Source organism: Lolium rigidum, chromosome 3 (assembly GCF_022539505.1).
Source record: "Lolium rigidum isolate FL_2022 chromosome 3, APGP_CSIRO_Lrig_0.1, whole genome shotgun sequence".
Lineage (NCBI taxonomy): Eukaryota > Viridiplantae > Streptophyta > Magnoliopsida > Poales > Poaceae > Lolium > Lolium rigidum.
In genome coordinates this window covers 292,203,183-292,218,951 of record NC_061510.1, presented here as the reverse complement: position 1 = coordinate 292,218,951, position 15,769 = coordinate 292,203,183, and the positions used below count along the sequence as shown (strand labels likewise).

Here is a 15,769-nt window from a genome sequence, read left to right as displayed (position 1 = left end):
AACGGGTCTTCGAGAAAGAGCCGATTAGATCGGCTTCAAAGAGAGCCTTGAGCTCATCGTACTTCTTGTGCTCATCAGGTAGCTCTGCGTACGTGACTGGGTCGCCAGCCATCTCAGCTGTGGATGTCGACATGGTTGCTGAAGACGGTCCCACCGGGCGTGCCAGAATGTGTTGACGTCAGAAACCCCCTGGCGGGCAGAGACGGTCAACACGGTAGAGCCGGGAACAACTAGGGCTGCGGCTGGCCCCAGTCCCTCAGAGCGACGGCCCGCAAAGCCTCCTGGTCGCACGCGCCGATGTTTATCACAAGGGCGTGCCACCTGACCTATACCAGTCGGGAAGGTGTGGATGATGCCTCGCTTAGTTTCCTGCGGGGCACACACGTAAACATTAAATACGAGCCTCGATCGGCTCTCGGGTTATCCTGTGAATCGGCTCAAAGAGCCGATCCACCCATGATTCGGACGGGGTGTCCGAATATATGGTGGTCCTGCTTGATCAAGGTAAAGCTAATGAGATCTACGACGATTTAGGGTTCTCACCGCATAATCGGATCGTCCTACTCCGGGTTGGGCCTCGCGGCCACGCACGGTGATCGTAAGCCGATCCTAAACAAGGCCTAAAAACCAACACGAGGTTGATCCCCGGAACATCCTGCTTAGGGCCAACGAACGACACCCTGCGTGCCGCTGGATCCTCCCCCCCTTTGTAAGGCCTAACTATTGCAGATATTAAACTAATCCTTGCAGAACAAGGAGCAACCGTAACGGATCAGATCTACTAAACTATGATCAAGCGAGGTGCCGCCCCTACACCTAAGATAGGTGTAAGGGCGGCTAGACATGCAAGGGTTGCACTACGAAAGCATGTAATATGAAGAACAATGCTAACCCTAACATGTCTAAGATAACTACGTTGCTCGCCATCAAAAAGGCTTTAGTACGAGCAACGCATGAACAACGTGGGCGAGGCTTGTCTTTGCCTAGATCGCAAGATGCGATCTAGGCAGCATGGTGCTTACCGGTAGAAACCCTCGAGACGAAGGGGTTGGCGATGCGCCGAGATTTGTTTGTGGTTGAACGTTGGTTGTTGTTTATTCCATAAACCCTAGATACATATTTATAGTCCGGGGGACTTTCTAATTCGAGCGTGCACCGAACCGTGCACGGGTAAAACTCTAACTTCTAAACTAAGATGCGATCTACTATATTAAGATACACGGGCTAACTAGCCCAAACTTTGCATATAAGGCCGATTCATGTATTCCTTCCATGTATATCCATCTTGATCGCGGCCCACCTCTGACTCGGTCAAATTCTGGTGATAACAGGACCGCAAAGTCTTTTGGTAATGATTTCATTGTGTATCTTGTGGATGATACTCCCACTACCATTTCAGAAGCTCTCGCATCTCCTGATGCAGACTACTGGAAGGAAGCGGTTCAAAGCGAGATGGATTCTATATATCTTGGCTAATGGAACGTGGGAGTTAACTGAGCGTCCTTATGGGTGCAAACCTGTAGGATGTAAATGGGTATTTAAGAAGAAGCTTCGAGCTGATGGTACTATTGAGAAGTACAAAGCTCGGCTTGTAGCCAAAGGCTATACCCAAAAGGAAGGCGAAGATTTCTTCGATACCTACTCACCTGTGGTGAGATTGACCACCATTCGAGTACTACTGTCACTAGCTGCCACACACGGTCTTCTCGTTCATCAAATGGACATTAAGACGGCTTTCCTAAATGGAGAGTTGGACGAGGAAATTTACATGGAACAACCTGATGGTTTCGTACTACAAGGTCAAGAAATGTGTGTAAATTAAAGAAATCTTTGTATAGTCTCAAACAAGCTCCCAAACAATGGCATGAGAAGTTTGAAAGAACTTTGACATCTGTGGGATTTGTTGTTAATGAAGCCGACAAATGTGTGTACTACCGCCATGGTGGGGGTGAGGGAGTTTTCCTATGCTTGTATGTCGATGACATACTAATTTTTGGGACAAGTCTCAAAGGGATTGAGGAGGTAAAAACCTTCTTATCTCAGTGTTTCGAGATGAAAAATCTTGGAGAAGCTGATGTTATATTGAACATCAAGCTATTGAGAGATGGTAATAATGGGATTACACTTGTGCAATCTCATTATGTTGAGAAGGTGTTGAGCAGATTTGGCTATGTTGATTGCAAATCTTCTCTCACACCTTATGATCCTAGTGTCTTACTTTGAACGAATGAAAAGGCAACTAGAGATCAATTGAGATACTCTCAAATCATTGGTTCACTCATGTATTTAGCTTGCGCTATGAGGCCTGATATCTCGTTTGCTGTATGAAACTTAGCCAGTTTGTGGCCAACCCGGGAGATGATCATTGGCATGCTCTTGAGAGAGTGATGCGCTACCTAAAGGGAACCATGAGTTATGGAATTCATTATACCGGATATCCAAGAGGACTTGAAGGGTAGTGATTCCAATTGGATTTCAGATGCTAAGATGAAGGCCCCAAGTGGATATATTTTCAATCTTGGTGGTGGCGCTGTTTCCTGGAAGTCTTGCAAGCAGACCATCTTAACGAGGTCAACTATGGAAGCAGAACTCACAGCATTAGATACAGCTACTATCGAAGCGGAATGGCTTCGTGAGCTCTTGATGGACTTTCCTATGGTTGAAAAACCAATACCGGCCATCCTCATGAACTGTAATAATCAGACTGTGATTATCAAAGTGAAAAGTTCTAAGGATAATATGAAAAGTTTCAAACATATCAAGAGAAGACTGAAGTATGTCGGAAAAGCGAAGAACTCCGGAGTTTTAGCATTGGATTATGTCCAAAGTGCTAAAAATCGGCGGATCCTTTCACGGAAGGACTATCAAGAAACATGATAGACCTTGCATCAAGGGAGATGGGTTTGAGACCCACTTGAGTTGCCGAGGGGTAACCCAAACTATGTGATCGGAAATTCCGTGAACTAGGACACGGGAAAACAAACCGGAGCAACTGAGTTGAGAGAAAATTTAATACTCCCACTCCGCTGCAGATGCAATTCTCTCATAGCTACTGTAAGACAGGTTGACAATGTCTTAATGTGTTCTGAGCGGCTCTTAATGAGAGAAGACGCTGTCCTACAGGGCGATCTTTGAAGAACACACCTATATGAGTGACACTACTGGTCATAGTGTGGGAGATTTGGGTGAATCTCTAGTAAGCTCATGAAAGGCCGAGGAGTATGACTTATAAGCTTAACCCGAGGGGAAGGCTATGGTAGCCTAGTACCGTGTCGGCATTGAGCGAAACTTGCTGCACAAAGACTGACAATTCAAGCCATAGTCCATTGTTCAGTTGTAGTCAAGCATAGCACCTTGCCTAGGTAGAAGTTCAACTTAACAGTCTCCACTGAAGTGCAGGTATATTAAATAGTGAATGGAACTAATGTGTCATCTGATGTGCATATGAGATCTGGTGGGGGATTGTTGAATGTAGACGGGCTGCAGCCCAATAAGCCAGCCCATGTAGTCTACAATTCCTGAAATCTCAAGGCCCATCACGTTGGCAGCTTGGGACAGCCTTGGGGGATAAAGTTCAGTCCCACATTGCTAGTTGGGAGAGAGTTGGAGTGGTATATAAGGGCTGTTGTTCTAGTCCTTCCAAGTGAGTGAGAATAGACGGAGCCCTAGCGCACTCCTCCTCCTCCGCCCGCCCCGCCTCGGCTCGGCATGGCACGTCACGTCACGTCACATCACGCACCCACGCACGTCGTGTTTCGTGACTCGAGTTCGAGTTGGAGACACACTCAAGAAAGCCTAAATATTTTGAAAATTAAATGACCACCTGTTGCGGTCAGAAACCCACCGGCGGGCAGCGACGGGCAACACCGTAGAGCCGGGAATCTCCCAGGACTGCGGCTAGCCCTGGTCCCTCCGAGCGACGGCCCGCAAAGCCTTCTGGTCACACGTCCGATGCTGTCGCAAGGGCGTGCCACCTGACCTATACCTGGTCAGGAAGGTGTTGGATGATGTCTCGCTTAGTTTCCTGCATGGCATACACGTAAACGTTAAATACGAGCCTCGATCGGCTCTCAGGTTGTCTCGTGAATCGGCTCAAAGAGCCGATCCACCCATGATACGTACGAGGTGTACGATCGGATGGTGGTCCTGCTTGATCAAGATAAAGCTAAAGCGACCTACTACGATTTGGGGTTTTCACCGCACAATCGGAACATCCTACTCGTGATTGGGCCTCGCGCTCGCGCACGGTGATCGTAAGCCGATCCTAGACGGGGCCTAAAAACCAACACGAGGTTGATCCCCGGAACATCCTGTCTAGGGCTAGCAAACGGCACCCTACGCGCCGCTGGATCCTCCAACCCTTTGTAAGGCCTAACAATGCAGATATTAAACTAATCCTTGAAGAACAAGGAGCAATCATAACGGATCGGATCTACTAAATAATGATCAAGCGGGGTGCCGCCCTTACACCCGTGACAGGCGTAAGGGCGGCTAGATGCCTAAGGGTTGCACGACGATAGCATATGATACGAAGAACAATGCTAACCCTAACACACCTATGATAACTACGTTGCTCGCCATCAAAAAGGCTTCAGTACGAGCAACGCATGGGAGACGAATAAACGCGTGTGCTGCCTAGATCGCAAGATGCGATCTAGGCAGCATGGTGCTTACCCGGAAGAAACCCTCGAGACGGGGAGTTGGCGATGCGCCGAGATTGGTTTGTGTTGAACGTTGGTTGTTGTTTATTTCATAAACCCTAGATACATATTTATAGTCCGGGGGACTTTCTAATTCAGGCGTGCACCTAACCGTGCACGGGTTAAACTCTAACTTCTAAACGACACGTATCCTACTATGTTACAGATATATGGGCAAACTAGCCCAAACTTGGTATGGAAGGCCGATTCATGTATCTCTTCTACATATATTCTTCAAGCCCATCTCCAATCGCGGCCCACCTCTGATCCGGTCAAATTCTGGTGATAACACATGCCCCCTGGTTTTGGAAATGACATTTCCAAAATCATTACGCTTTTCTTTCGTCGGGTCATGTCGTGGCGGAGCGAACTGCCGCGAGAATCTTCCATCATTTCGCCTCGCCTCCCGGGCTTCTGCGCACGAATTGATAATTTCGGCATCACGTCCTCGAGAACCGTCATGGCATTAAATTTCCACTACACCCCCTTTATTTATCCGTGCCGAACGGTTCGCCACTTCATCCCCTTGCTCTGTTCTGTCCACCAGCGCCCAAAAAACCCTCTTCCCTTGTAGCAATGTCTTCCTCTTCCTCTTCCCCCTCAGGCCTCCCCCTCCAATCTTCGCCGAAGAACAAGAATGAGGACGACCTCCACTCCGGGGCGAACCCCATCTCCTCCGACAAGGAGGAGAAAGAAGGAGAAGTAGAGAAGAGAGAGGCCTCCCCCTCCGCCAGGCTCCCGCCGTAGAAGCGCTCCCGCATGTGGGCGGACAGCGAGGACGAGGATGATGACGAGGAAGGAGAAGAGGAGGAGGAGGATGATTCCTCCTCTTCCGCTGGGTACCCTCCGACGAAGCGCTTCCGCGCTTGGGCGGACAGCGAGGATGATGATGATGACGAGGACGACGAAGCTCCGGCCGAAGGCTGGGGCAGCAGCGACGAGGAATTCTCCGACAGTAGCGCCGAGGGCGACGCCGATGATGATGCTAGCGAGGATTAGTAATGTAGGATAAGTAGCCCCTGAGCAATCGGCTCTTCTTTTGCTTGAGCAATCGGCTCTTCATTGTAAAAAATCCTCTCTTATTAATGAAGAAGACTTTTCCTTAACTTGATTCTGCCGATTTCCCTGCGTGCTGATTCTGCCGATTGTTAGTTTGATCAACGCTCAATGAGCCGATGGCAACTCATCGACCTCTTACGATAAATTTCGAGATAGACCAATTTAGCCACCTCCTCAAATGGTAACCTGTGAACCTTGCTCAACCTCAAATCCCCAACTTCCAACCGAGCAGGTCCAAACCGCAGTCACTGAGCGTATTATTAACGGCAACCTTTGTCTTCGGGAGAGCTCTAGGACCATTGCCGAATCAACCCGGAGGGCGGAGTTGTTACTTGTGCAGGAGAGGCTCCTGCTCCGTTTTCCCGTAGCAACCATTCCTCAAAAAAGTTGAGATGCAGAGTCAGCCGATTTCAACCAAATCGGCTTCCTATAGCAAAGGGTCCTTCAGGACAAGCTGCCCCCCGAGCCTCAGTTAAGGCGAGAAAAGTAGTGAGTCAGCCAAATGTGCCACCATTGGCCTCCAAGTCATAATGCAGAGCCAGCCGATTTCAACGAAATCGGCTCCCCAGAGCAGAGAACCTTCAGGGTGAGCTGCCCCCTGAGCTTCTCCAGCCCACTTCTTGCGCCTCGCTGGTCAGATCGGCTCCTTTCCTTAGGCGGATTTGATGCAACCCATCCTTAACCTGGTCTGTACGTCCATGCTGCTCTTGGCATTGGTCAGGGTCATGATCCCTCAAACTTGCCCCAGCTGATATTGCGGACTCGAATACTTGCAAAAGGGATTTGGAGGTTCTTGAAGAGAGGATCTGAGCCACCAAACCATTCCATCGAGGAGTTTTTTCAGTAGAGTCTCTCTTCGTGACCCACTTCCTGCTCCATTAAGCCTCTGCTTATAACAGTTGTACCTCTGGAGTCGATGGCCATGCATCGGCTTTCTATCCTTAAGTCGATGTCTGCGCATCGGCTGTGCTTAAATTTTTTTTTTAATTTTTTACGGCCGATTCATGCATCGGCCCCCATGCTTCAATACCCATCATCAAAGAATATCTTGGGCTGTCGGGTATTTGAAAGACACTTCTACTTCATATCCTCGTGTATTATCCACCTAGGTGCCCCCCGAGCCGATTCTTTCAAGGGATTTGATGGTATCGGCTCTTCAGGTATTCCCTGTTGCATCAAATGCTGAACCCAGGCAGAATGTATGGTGAGGATAATTTTGGCCGATTGCTGGAATCGGCCTCCATGTTGTTTGCTCGATGAAGGTTTTGTAACGTTCCTCCATAGATCCTTGGGGCCGATCTCCTGGATCGGCATCGCCACGTTTGTCCATCGATGCTGCTGTTGTTACACGGTCAGGCCGGTGGATAAAACCAGCCTAACCCCATCCTTTGTCACGTCGATGCTTTCTCGTGGCTTCTCAAAGATGACCGGCCGTGGGCCGCGATCAAGTTGTGCCACGGGTGCTTCGTCTAATCTCGGAGCGCTAAACTCCGTTGGAAGGATGAAGACCATGTTTGTGCCAGCCGATGCCTCATCATCGGCTTTCTTTTGTCTGGGGCGCCACTCTTTCCTTTGTGGCCGACCTTCTTCGTCCAGGGTTCGCTGAACTTTAGCGGCCAGATCAGGCCGCGCCTTCCTCAACGTGTGCAGGTATAACCTTTCAGCTTCCTCCAACCCACGTAGACGCTGAACCCTTCGCTTTTGGGAACGGCTGAGCCCATCAGGGCACCACCTTGGCCGATGATACTTGTCTTCTTCTTCATCATCGTCCTCTAGTTCCTCGAGATCTTCCACCCGAGTGGACTCAGCATGCTTGTTCCGAGGCGGGAGAGGCCCTAGACGTTTGAACACGGACACGTTAGCTGCATCCTTCTTCTTTTGTTTACACTCTGGGCAATTGCTGATTGTAGGCAATCGGCTCATTCCTGAATCCCAGCAGTGTCTGAAGAAGGGGCAGTCCCAGTGCCTATCCACGTCGTCTTGCTCCCTCGACTTTTCCTTGGCGTGGCGCTCATATCGCTCCTCGTCGCGATCATGCCGACGACGTCTCCTGTCGTCCCTAGCCAGACGATCTCTTTCATCATCGTCGTTGTATCGCCGGTGTTGGTCGCATTGACCCACATACTTGTTGAGGAGGTGATCAGAGAGAGGTCGCTGATATCTTATGTTCCTCACTTCTCCCTCTGTGATGTAGCGCTTGCCGTCGTGGCGGAGCCGATCGCGTGGAGCGGCTTCCTCTGTGTCTTTGCTATGAGAGCAGCTGCCCTCATCTCCGTCCTTACCGCAGTGGTGCCCGGGTCCCACCATGTTGATATTGCACGAGAAATCTGGCTGGCACCCTCCATGGTAAGTATACTCCACCATGTTAACGGCGGGGAAGGGGTGTGTGTCGACCTTCATGGCGTACTTGGTTGAAAATTAGCCGCCCTTTTTCTATCGCCATTTGGATCTGCCGACGCCACACCCTGCAGTCGTTAGTGGCGTGGGTGAACCGTGTTATGCCACTTGCAGTATGGCTTTCCGTTCAGCTCCTGCACCGTGGGGATCTTGTGGCCTTCGGGTACCTTTAGCTGCTTCTCCTTGAGTAAGAGGTCGAAAATCTGCTCAGCTTTGGTCACGTCGAAATCGAACCCTTTTGGAGGGCCTTGTGGCTTAACCCACTTGCAGGACACGGGGCTTGCCCCCCGAGTCCATTTAGCCACTGCTACCTCTTGATCTCCCGCAGCACCTTCATCCTCGTCCGCCTCAACCGGGACCACCGCACGCTTGAATTTGTCCTGGTAAACATCCGGGTGGCGCTGTTCATATGCCGACGGCCTTCGCACCATGTGCGCCAATGAAGGGTAGTACGCTTGGGAGGCCACGTCCTTGATCGATGATGAGAGACCCACCACCGCCAACTCGATCGCTTCTTTTTCACTTACGTGAACCGAATAGCATCGGTTCCTAATGGTCTCGAAGCGCTGGATGTATTCGACACTTGTTTCCCCGCGCTTCGTCGTACTTGTGCTAGATCGGCAATACCAGCCTCGGAAGCCTCCGAGTGATACCGTATGTGGAACTCGCTCTTCCAACCGCTTCCAAGTCCGGATTGAGTTCGGTGGCAGCGATGTGTACCACCCGAAAGCCGATCCCGTGAGGGATCGTGCGAAGAACCTCACACGCAGCTCGTCCGATGCTGAGATCGTGCCCAGCTGTGCCAAATATCGGCTCACATGCTCGATGGAGCTGGAACCATCTGATCCACTAAACTGTGTGAAGTCAGGGAGCCGATATTTGGGTGGTAGCGGGATCAATTCGTACTCGTTGGGGTACGGCTTGGTATAGCCGATTGTCCTCCTTTTCGGCATCATGCCGAACTGATCTTTCAGAATTGTAATAATCTGATCCGCGGTGATGGCTGAAGGTGTCGAACCCTGAAGATTCGCCGGGGTGGCATACTTAGCCAGCCATGCTTGCTTTTCCAGTTCTGAGCCAACTGCAGGAGCTGAGCTCTGGAGGTTTGTCGGAGTGGCGTATTTAGCTAGCCACGTCTGCTTCTCAAGATCTGCCCCCGACGTTCCTCCTGCTGTTCCAGAAGTCCCTGCTGTTGCAGCCCGGTTCGAGGGTGCCCAGTTACTGCAGTCTGGCACGTATGCGCACGTGTATCCGTGCGGGATTTCCTTGGGCGCCTCATGTAGGAATTGGTAGTCACTAGGGTCACCACCAATCTTGTAGACGACGTATGCCGATGAGTTCGGCACTTACGGTGCTGCCAACGCGAACGGCAGCGGTGGACGGGACTAGAGTGGCATCTCTCCTTGGTAAGTCCCCAGAGCTGGTCCTGACGGAGAATACTGATGGCCCATGATTTCCTGGATCACGCGCAGAGCGACACGCTCCAAAGTGTTCACCAGGCTCTCAGAGTGGCGGTGCAGCGAATGAGCCACCATGAAGTTGATCTCTCGACGCAGCGACCTGGTGCGTTCTTCGACGGGGAGGACAGGTCCACTCCATCGAGCGCGCCTTCAGGTGAGAACCCCTTCCACCCGATGCCATGGGAGCGGGTTCGTGGAAAGAGCCGATGAGGTCGGCTTCGAGGACTGCCTTGATCTCGTCATGCTTCTTCTTGAGCTCGTCGGTCGGATCCTCGTACTTGACCGGAGTGCCTTCCGCCATCTCGGATGTAGATGGCGATGCGGTGGATGTCGAAGATTGTCCCACCGGGCGTGCCGAGAATGTGTTGCGGTCAGAAACCCACCGGCGGGCAGCGACGGGCAACACCGTAGAGCCGGGAATCTCCCAGGACTGCGGCTGGCCCTGGTCCCTCCGAGCGACGGCCCGCAAAGCCTTCCGGTCACACGTCCGATGCTGTCGCAAGGGCGTGCCACCTGACCTATACCTGGTCAGGAAGGTGTTTGATGATGCCTCGCTTAGTTTCCTGCATGGCATACACGTAAACGTTAAATACGAGCCTCGATCGGCTCTCAGGTTGTCCTGTGAATCGGCTCAAAGAGCCGATCCACCCATGAGACGTACGAGGTGTACGATCGGATGGTGGTCCTGCTTGATCAAGATAAAGCTAAAGCGACCTACTACGATTTGGGGTTTTCACCGCACAATCGGAACATCCTACTCGTGATTGGGCCTCGCGCTCGCGCACGGTGATCGTAAGCCGATCCTAGACAGGGCCTAAAAACCAACACGAGGTTGATCCCCGGAACATCCTTTCTAGGGCTAGCAAACGACACCCTACGCACCGCTGGATCCTCCAACCCTTTGTAAGGCCTAACAATGCAGATATTAAACTAATCCTTGAAGAACAAGGAGCAATCATAACGGATCGGATCTACTAAATAATGATCAAGCGGGGTGCCGCCCTTACACCCGTGATAGGCGTAAGGGCGGCTAGATGCCTAAGGGTTGCACGACGATAGCATATGATACGAAGAACAATGCTAACCCTAAACCACCTATGATAACTACGTTGCTCGCCATCAAAAAGGCTTCCGTACGAGCAACGCATGGGAGACGAATAAACGCGTGTGCTGCCTAGATCGCAACAGCATGGTGCTTACCCGGAAGAAACCCTCGAGACGGGGGAGTTGGCGATGCGCCGAGATTGGTTTGTGTTGAACGTTGGTTGTTGTTTATTTCATAAACCCTAGATACATATTTATAGTCCGGGGGACTTTCTAATTTAGGCGTGCACCTAACCGTGCACGGGTTAAACTCTAACTTCTAAACGACACGTATCCTACTATGTTACAGATATATGGGCAAACTAGCCCAAACTTGGTATGGAAGGCCGATTCATGTATATCTTCTACATATATTCTTCAAGCCCATCTCCAATCGCGGCCCACCTCTGATCCGGTCAAATTCTGGTGATAACACCACCTGAATGTCGAAAGAGCTCAAATATTCTGTACAAACAATTGATTCCAGATATAATCTAGAAGTAGCATACTCCATCTGTCCTAAAATAAATTGCTCAATTTTTTCTAGATACGAGGGTATCTACACACTAAAACATGCATGTAATCTGGACACTTGGGCAACTTATTTTTGAACGAGAGGAAGTATGAAACATGAAACAAACGTGCTTAAAGATCCGGTCATCCAATTGTCGTAAGAAGTACTCGGCAGCCAAATCTCGAGGAGTGGAGGCACCTGTCCACGGGAGCAGCTAACCATCACCCCTTGGCGATGGTTGGGGAAACCGGTTAATGGGTCTGGCCCATTAGTTCAGTTGTTTCAAAATTTCTTTAGATTTGAAATTTGCTTAGAATTGAGGTTTTCTCATATTCGAAATTGCTTAGATTTAAAAATTGCCTAGATTCAAAATTTGCTCAGATTAAAAATTTGCTTACTTTAAAATTAGCTCAACTTTAAAATTTGTTAAAACAGGAAAAATAAAATCGAAAGAAAAATGAAAACCAATAAACCAGAAAAAAACTCGACAAAAACCAGAAAAAAAATCCGAGGCCTACTGGCTCCCTGCTTGTTGATGGGCCGCGGTCCAAAATTCCCCGTTGGCTGAAACCACGCGGGCGATGGTTTGTACCCATCACCCGCGGGTGATGAATAGGATTCGCCCCTGTCCACCGCATGGGCTATGCCTGGATGGCAGCTTAATCTTAAAACTGACCCACAATGGTGAATTTCAGCCCAGACTAATGCAGAAGGTAAAACAGCAGAAACCAGAAGTATTGACAAAGAGCCGAATCATCTTGTTGTATTTCAACTGGAGCTCTATAGAAAATGCTCCCTCCAACAAACCAGCTGCTAACTGAGATTATTTGGGTGACTTGTTCCTTTGGCCACCGTGAACTCCGACGCCATGTTGGTGAGACGACTAGCCGATGGCCACAAAGGTGCCAATGTTGGAGTGCTAAGTGCGTTGGTTCACGTTGCCACAACTACTGGATATCAGGATACTATGGTTTAACGGCAGAGGATACGCTTGACGTAACAACAGCCAACAGGAAGGAGCGTAAATTTCAAAAAGGAAACAACATAATCTCCCCGAAATCATACCGGATACCCCGCTCTTGACCGTTCCGATTTCGGATCGGTTTCCTTTCCAGCAGATCCTCCTGGCCTAGTGCTATACTTTATCGCAGCCTCCATCGCTCCACCAAGCCAGCATCCATCTGCAAGGCATGAGGGGCGCCGACCTCATCGGCACGCTGCCGGACGAGGTCCTCCAGCACGTGCTCTCCTTCCTTCCGTCGCGCGATGCCGTCCACTCCTCCCTGCTCTCCCGGCGCTGGCGCGACATCTGGAGATCCGCCCCCGCCGTGCGCGTCAGCGGCAAGGGAGACGCCTTCCGCCTCTTCGTGGACAGCCTGCTTCTCCACCGGAACGACGCCTCGCAGCTGCGCTCCTTCGAGATCGACGACTACGCCGCCACCACGTCACTCCTTGACGTCTACGAAGGTGAAGACGACGACGACGAAGATGACGAAGATGGCTACCTCCAGCTCCCCCGAATGGAGATCGATCCCAGCGTCGACCGCTGGATCGCGCACGCCCTGTCGACCTGCCGCGCCGCCTCGCTCACGGCGCGCTTCGACGAGGAAATCGCCGTGCCGTGGCGGCCGCGGTCCCCCGACGCCTTCGCGTCCCAGCACCTGACCACAATGCAGCTCGAGCTCGTCGAGCTCACCGACGGCCTCCTCGACTTCTCTCCCTGCCCGGCGCTGCTCAGCCTCACCCTCAGCGGCTGCCGCCTCAACGGCGACGCCCTCGTGTCGCCCTCGCTGGAGCGCCTCAGCATCATCCACTGCGACATCCCGATCGGTCGGTACACCAGCGGTGGGACGACGACGATGAGGATCTCCACGCCGAGCCTCCGTCAGCTGGAGATATCCGATAGTTATGACGAGGAACAGACACCTCCATTCCTTGACAGCATGCCTCGGTTGACGACGGCCAGCATCCGGCTTACCGGCGCCACCAAGTTGTACCCTGGCAATGGCTGCTTGCTCCTGCACGGCTTGTCAGAGGCCACCACCTTGGAGCTTCTAGCTTCGACTCCAGACGGAATGGTTTGTCAACTGAATATTTTTAACTTTCATTTTCATCATTCATTAGATAGTACTAATGGATAATTTAGAATGAGTAGGTGTAGAAAAAATGCTCTTTGTACTACACTTAAGTAGATTGCTAGCCGCTTCGTTTCTACTAAGTTTTGCAATAGTTTTCAGATTGACTTTTCAGTAGATAGTCCATATATATTTAATATGCTCAAGCAAAAACTGATGCTTGATTATGCTAGTGAGCCTTAAGTGTCTGTACTTAATATGCTCAAGCAAGAACCAAGCATAAATCCTATTAATAATGAAATATTATGAATAAATATGCTAATATTTCATATAATTTATTTATACGTACATTTTTACTGTATTGTTCATTTTTAAAACCCTTCTTATAACATATTCTGGGGTCTCTATCAAGGGTACGTAACTTTATCGCAAAAGAATACCATGAAATATATAGCTTTAACTTGGAAAACAATGTGATTTATAAGGATGAATAGGCTAAAACAAAATTTGGGAATGATGCTAGTTGAGATTTTGCATACATATATATTGTTAGTATGCTATACTTCAGATGGTGTTCTCAACCTTTCATGTGCACTTTATCCAGGAAATCCTACAAAGGGACTTGACATGGTGCCCTACTTTCACAAAATTAAAGACTTTGATACTTAACAATTGGTGCGTGTGTGGCGATGTAACTGCGCTTGCGTGCCTTCTGCGGCACACTCCAACACTAGAGAGGCTAATCTTGCGACTTGATTTTGAGGTGCGTACTATATATATTCATGTATTCAGATGAATTACTCTGTGCTACTGTGTTCACCATGCAAGTTTTTAAGTTATATAATGTAATCCTCATATGCGCTTGCATGAAAATAATATATGTCTTCTTCTTTCTTATTCTGCAGAACCATGGACTCGAGAAGAAAGCAGAATGTAGTAGTATACCATCGCCACAATTGCATCCTACACTTGAAAGCCTGAAAACTGTGGAGATCAAGAGTCGATGTCCATCTTCTGTTAAAAATGATCAAGAGATTTTGAAGCTGTTCAGTGACTGGGGTACATGCCCGGTAAAGTTAGAACGTATAAGCTGATTAACAACCCAGCCGAACTCTGAAGGTAAGCCATCCATATTTGTTTTTCTTTGCGTGGATTTTAGGCATAAATAAATTATACGTAAAAGGAAGCCCATTCAACAATATTGAAATAAAATTGCTAGAGAAAAAAATCTGTAATGTTTTTTGAAACGAGGGCAAAAGCTTTCCCCATTTAGTTGATTAAGATAGAAATTTTACAAGAAAGTAAAATGTTTATGACATAATACTAGTTTACTCTCCCGGCATCAAATGACCCAAACTTTTAGCACCAGCTAAACCCATAAACTAGCATCCTTTTTAATCCTATCGAAGACGGTTTGCGATGGGGCGCGCTTCTTCTTGAACACTCTATCACTTCTTTCATTTCAAATCTCCCAAATGATGAGCATTGATAGGGATGGTATATATCGAAAACTTCCTAATCATTTTTCTATTGTGCTATTAACGAGTCACACCCTCATAAGTTGATTTTTTTTCAATTGCTCATCAGCCCATTGTTAGTTAAGCTAGATGAATATTTTCAAACCTTTTAGATATATCTCTTAATTAACATGGGTGTTTTACCTGTACCAGTGCATGGGTGGTATAGAGTTGTATGTAGAACAGCAAATATATGTTGCTTTTAAAAGGTTGCTAACGGATTTTTGTACACTTGATTGATATTTGTGCTTGTTAATTGCAGCAAGAAGAAACGTATACCAAGTGCTTCTGTTGGGTTCAATAGCTAAGTGAAATAAATGTTGAGCGCAGGTGGAACATGTCGATGAGAGCAACAAGCCAACAAAATGTTATGGAGGAGATGGAAGTTGTTATCAACTAGGTGGGTTTTATTGTTAGTTCGTCCTTGATGTTTTCTGTTTCTATAAAAAGCTTTGTGGTGAGGATGTTCAATCACCGAGTGTCTGTGGTGTGTGCGCGCACGCGTGCTTGCTGCATGATACTACTAAGCACATTTTATTGCTCAAATGTAGATCGACTTCTTCCTGTTTTAGTGATACTTACATCCACGTTATATCCTTACAGAAATATTGAAAGGAACCCATAAAAACAAGATACATCTTATTTTTCCAAGCTCGTTTTTACAAACCTCTCAGTTAAATGTGCTTGCTTGGAAGTAGGGGTGGGCATTCGATCATGACCAATAATTCGGTTTTTGTATTTCGGTCTATTTAGAATTCCTTCATAAAAAAATGAAGACCGAAATATACTTACTTGTTTTACTACCTGATAAATTCGGGTACCCAATAATTCGGGTTCGGGTTCGGTCATGACCGAATATCTTGGTCAATGTTATCAACACAAATGTTATATTTAGTAAAAAAATGGCAATATGTTAGATGTATTTTCGACGCTTTTTCATTGCATATATTATTATCAATTGGCG

General features: G+C 48.7%; 1 long non-coding RNA gene across 1 annotated transcript; it reads left to right on the top strand.

Annotated features, from left to right (window-relative positions):
- Positions 1 to 13,195: 13,195 nt before the first annotated feature.
- Positions 13,196 to 14,352, top strand: LOC124701137. Its single transcript, XR_007001922.1, has 3 exons — positions 13,196 to 13,291; positions 13,893 to 14,051; positions 14,194 to 14,352. It is a non-coding gene; the product is annotated as an uncharacterized LOC124701137 (long non-coding RNA).
- Positions 14,353 to 15,769: the final 1,417 nt, after the last annotated feature.